Below are 5,614 nucleotides of genomic sequence, written 5' to 3' on the forward strand. Positions count from 1 at the left end.
GCTCCACGATGATCTCATCGGATGAACCACGATGTCGAGGATTTAATCAACCCCGTATGCAATTCCCTTTGTCAATCGATATGTTACTTGCCCGAGATTCGATCGTCGGTATCCCAATACCTCGTTCAATCTTGTTACCAGCAAGTCACTTTACTCGTACCGTAATGCATGATCCCGTGACCAAACACTTGGTCACTTTGAGCTCATTATGATGATGCATTACTGAGTGGGCCCAGTGATATCTCTCCGTCATACGGAGTGACAAATCCCAGTCTCGATCCATATAAAACAATAGATACTTTCGGAGATACCTGTAGTGCACCTTTATAGTCACCCAGTTACGTTGTGACGTTTGATACACCCAAAGCACTCCTACGGTATCCAGGAGTTATACGATCTCATGGTCGAAGGAAGAGATACTTTGACATTGCAAAAACTCTAGCAAACGAACTATACGATCTTGCGCTATGTTTAGGATTGGGTCTTGTCCATCACATCATTATCCTAATGATGTGATCCCGTTATCAATGACATCCAATGTCCATAGCCAGGAAACCATGACTATCTATTGATCAACGAGCTAGTCAACTAGAGGCTTACTAGGGACATGTTGGTGTCTGTTATTCACACATGTATTACGATTTCCGGATAACACAATTATAGCATGAATAAAGACAATTATCATGAACAAAGAAATATAATAATAATGCTTTTATTATTGCCTCTAGGGCATATTTCCAACAATATATAGACAAACAAAGTGTCACTAGTGTGCCTCTACTTAACTTGCTCATTGAATCAAATATGGTCAAGTTTCCTAGCCATAGACATGACTTTTCTCATTTGATTAATGGGATCAGATCATTAGAGAATGATGTGATTGACTTGACCCATTCTGTTAGCTTAGCACTTGATCGTTTAGTATGTTGCTATTGCTTTCTTCATGACTTATACATGTTCCAATGACTATAAGATTATGCAACTCCCGAATACCGGAGGAACACTTTGTGTGCTACCAAACGTCACAACGTAACTGGGTGATTATAAAGGTCCTCTACGGGTGTCTCCGATGGTACTTGTTGAGTTGGCATAGATCGAGATTAGGATTTGTCACTCCAATTGTCCGAGAGGTATCTCTGGGCCCTCTCGGTAATGCACATCACTATAAGCCTTGCAAGCAATGTGACTAATGAGTTAGTTGTGGGATGATGCATTACAGAATGAGTAAAGAGACTAGCAGGTAACGAGATTGAACTAGGTATTGAGATACCGATGATCGAATCTCGGGAAAATAACATACCGACAACAAAGGGAACAACGTATGTTGTTATGCGATTTGACCGATAAAGAACTTCATAGAATATGTAGGAGCCAATATGAGCATCCAGGTTCCTCTATTGGTTATTGACCGGAGATGTGTCTCGGTCATGTCTACATAGTTCTCGAACCCGTAGGGTCCGCACGCTTAACGTTCGGTGACGATCGGTGTTATGAGTTTATGTGTTTTGATGTACCGAAGGTTGTTTGGAGTCCCGGATGTGATCACGGACATGACGAGGAGTCTCGAAATGGTCAAGACATAAAGATTGATACATTGGAAGGTTATATTAGGACACCGGAAGGGTTCCGAAGTGTATCGGGTATTTTTCGGAGTACCGGGAGGTTACCGGAACTCCCCGGGGAGACTATGGGCCTTATTGGGCCCTAGTGGACAAAGAGGACAGCAAGGAAGGTGTGGGGTGCGCCCCCTAGGCCCAAACCGAATTGGTTTAGGGCTTGGGGGGCCGGCCCCCTCTTTCCTTCTCTCCTCCTCTTCTTTCCTCCTTCTCCTAGTGGGAATAGGAAAGGAGGGCCAAACCTACTTGGAGTAGGATTGCCCCCCCATGGTGCGCCTCCTCTCCTTGGCTGGCCTCCTCCTCCCTCCCTCCTTTATATACGGGGGAAGGGGCACCCCATGAGACACACAAGTTGATCATTGATCTTTTAGCCGTGTGCGGTGCCCCCTCCACCATAATCCACCTCGATCATATCGTAGTTGTACTTAGGCAAAGCCCTGCGTCGGTAGCATCATCATCACCATCATCATGCCGTCATGCTAACGAAACTCTCCATCGGCCTCAACTGGATCAAGAGTACGAGGGACGTCATTGAGCTGAAGGTGTGCTGAACATGGAGGTGTCGTACGTTTGGTGCTAGGATCGGTCGGATCGTGAAGACGTACGACTACATCAACTGCGTTGATATAACGCTTCCGCTTTCGGTCTATGAGTGTAGGTGGACACACTCTCCCCGCTCGTTGCTATGCATCACCTTGATCTCGCGTGTCCGTAGGAAAGTTTTTGAAATTACTACGTTCCCCAACAGTGGCATCTGAGCCAGGTTTATGCGTAGATGTTATATCCACGAGTAGAACACTAGTGATTTGTGGGTGATACAAGTCATACTGCTTACCAACATGTCATACTTTGATTCGGTGGTATTGTTGGGTGAAGCGGCCCGAACTGACATTACGTGTACGCTTACGTGAGACTGGTTCTACCGACGTGCTTCGCACACAAGTGGCTGGCGGGTGCCAGTTTCTCCAATTTTAGTTGAATCGAGTGTGGCTACGCCCGGTCCTTGTGAAGGTTAAAACATAACATACTTGACGAAATATCATTGTGGTTTTGATGCATAGGTAAGAACAGTTCTTGCTCAGCCCGTAGCAGCCACGTAAAACTTGCAACAACAAAGTAGAGGACGTCTAACTTGTTTTTGCAGGGCATGTTGTGATGTGATATGGTCAAGATGTGATGTGATATGGTCAAGATGTGATGAGATATAAGTTGTTGTATGAGATGATCATGTTTTGTTAAAGTTATCTGCAACTAGCAGTAGCCTTATGGTTGTCTCTTCATTGCATAAGATGCAAGCACCATATAATTGCCTTGCTTTATCTCTATGTGATAGCAATAGTTGCAAAAGCAATAGTTGGCGAGACGACCATGTGACGACACGATGATGGAGATCATGGTGTCATGCCGGTGACGATAGAGATCATGATGGTACTTTGGAGATGGAGATCAAAGGCGCAAGATGATCATGGCCATATCATGTCACATATTTTGATTGCATTTGATGTTTATCTTTTATACATCCTATATTGCTTAGTTCGGCGGTAGCTTTATAAGAAGACCCCTTACTAAAATTTCAAGGTATAAGTGTTCTCCCTGAGTATGCACCATTGCGATAGTTCTTCGTGCTGAGACACCATGGGATGACCGGGTGTGATAAGCTCTACGTTCACATACAACGGGTGCAAGCCAGTTTTGCACACGCAGAATACTCAGGTTAAACTTGACGAGCCTAGCATATGCAGATATGGCCTCAAAACACTAAAGACCGTAAGGTCGAGTGTGAATCATATAGTAGATATGATCAACATAGTGATGTTCACCATTAAAAACTACTCCATCTCACATGATGATCGGACATGGTTTAGTTGATCTGGATCACGTGATCATTTAGATGACTAGAGGGATGTCTATCTAAGTGGGAGTTCTTAAGTAATATGATTAATTGAACTTAAATTTATCATGAACTTAGTCCTGATAGTATTTGCATAACTATGTTGTAGATCAACAGCTCGCGATATTGCTCCCCATTTATTTTTTGATATGTTCCAAGATAAAAAAATATGTTGAAAGATGATAGTAGCAATGATGCGGACTAGGTCCGTGATCTGAGGATTATGCTCATTGCTGCACAGAAGAATTATGTCCTTGATGCACTGCTAGGTGATAGACCTATTGCAGGAGCAGATGCAGACGTTATGAATGTTTGACAAGCTCGGTAGGATGACTACTTGATAGTTTAGTGCACCATGCTTTACGGCTTAGAACCGGGACTTCAAAAATGTTTTGAACGCCACGGAGCATATAAGATGTTCCAAGAGTTGAAATTGGTATTTCATACGCATGCCTGTGTCAAGAGGTATGAGACCTTTGACAAGTACTTTGCCTACAAGATGGAGGAGAATAGCTCAGCTAGTGAGCATGTGCTCAGAATGTCTGAGCACTACAATCACTTGAATCAAGTGGGAGTTAATCTTCTAGATAAGATAGTGATTGACAGAGTTCTCTAGTCACTATCACCAAGTTACTAGAACTTCGTGATGAACTATAATATGCAAGGGATAACGAAAACTATTCCCAAGCTCTTCGTGATGCTGTAATCGACGAAGGTAGAAATCAAGAAAAGCATCAAGTGTTGATGGTTAACAAGACCACTAGTTTCAAGAAAAAGGGCAAAGGTAAAAAGGGGAACTTCAAGAAGAACAGCAAGCAAGTTGCTGCTCAAGTGAAGAATCCCAAGTCTGGACCTAAGCCTAAGACTAAGTGCTTCTACTGCAAAGGGACTGGTCACTGGAAGCGGGACTACCCCAAGTATTTCGCGGATAAGAAGGATGCGAATGTGAACAAAGGTATATTTGGTATACATGTTATTGATGTGTACTTTACTAGTGTTTATAGCAACCCCTCAGTATTTGATACTAGTTCAGTTGCTAAGATTAGTAACTCGAAACGGGAGTTGTAGAATGAACAAAGACTAGTTAAGGGTGAAGTGACGATGTGTGTTGGAAGTGGTTCCAAGACTGATATGATCATCATCGCACACTCCCTATACTTTCGGGATTAGTGTTGAACCTAAATAAATGTTATTTGGTGTTTGCGTTGAGCATGAATATGATTTGATCATGTTTATTGCAATACAGTTATTCATTTAAAGTCAGAGAATAATTGTTGTTCTGTTTACATGAATAAAACCTTCGATGGTCATACACCCAATGAAAATAGTTTGTTGGATCTCGATCGTAATGATACACATATTCATAATATTGAAGCCAAAAGATACAAAGTTAATAATGATAGTGCAACTTATTTGTGGCACTACCGTTTAGGTCATATTGGTGTAAAGCGCATGAAGAAACTCCATGCTGATGGGCTTTTGGAATCACTTGATTATGAATCACTTGATGCTTGCGAACCATGCCTCATGGGCAAGATGACTAAGACTCCGTTCTCCGGAACAATGGAGAGAGCAACCAAATTATTGGAAATAATACATACTGATGTATGCGGTCCGATAAGTGTTGAGGCTTGCGGTGGGTATCATTATTTTCTAACCTTCATAGATGATTTGAGCAGATATGGGTATATCTACTTGATGTAACACAAGTATGAAACATTTGAAAAGTTCAAAGAATTTCAGAGTAAAGTGGAGAATCATCATAACGAGAAAATAAAGTTTTCTGCGATTTGATCGCGGAGACGAATATTTGAGTTACGAGTTTGGCCTTCAATTAAAACAATGTGGAATAGTTTCACAAACTCATGCGACCCGGAACACCGTAGCGTAATGGTGTGTCTGAACATCATAACCGTACTTTCTTAGATACGATGCGATCTATGATGTCTCTTACTGATTTACCACTATCGTTTTGGGGTTATGCATTAGAGACAGCTGCATTCACGTTAAATAGGGCACCGTCTAAATATCCATTGAGACAACACCGTATGAACTATGCTTTAGCAAGAAACCTAAGCTATCATTTCTTAAAGTTTGGGGTTGCGAT

This window comes from Triticum aestivum, chromosome 4B (assembly GCF_018294505.1).
Source record: "Triticum aestivum cultivar Chinese Spring chromosome 4B, IWGSC CS RefSeq v2.1, whole genome shotgun sequence".
Classification (NCBI taxonomy): Eukaryota; Viridiplantae; Streptophyta; class Magnoliopsida; order Poales; family Poaceae; genus Triticum; species Triticum aestivum.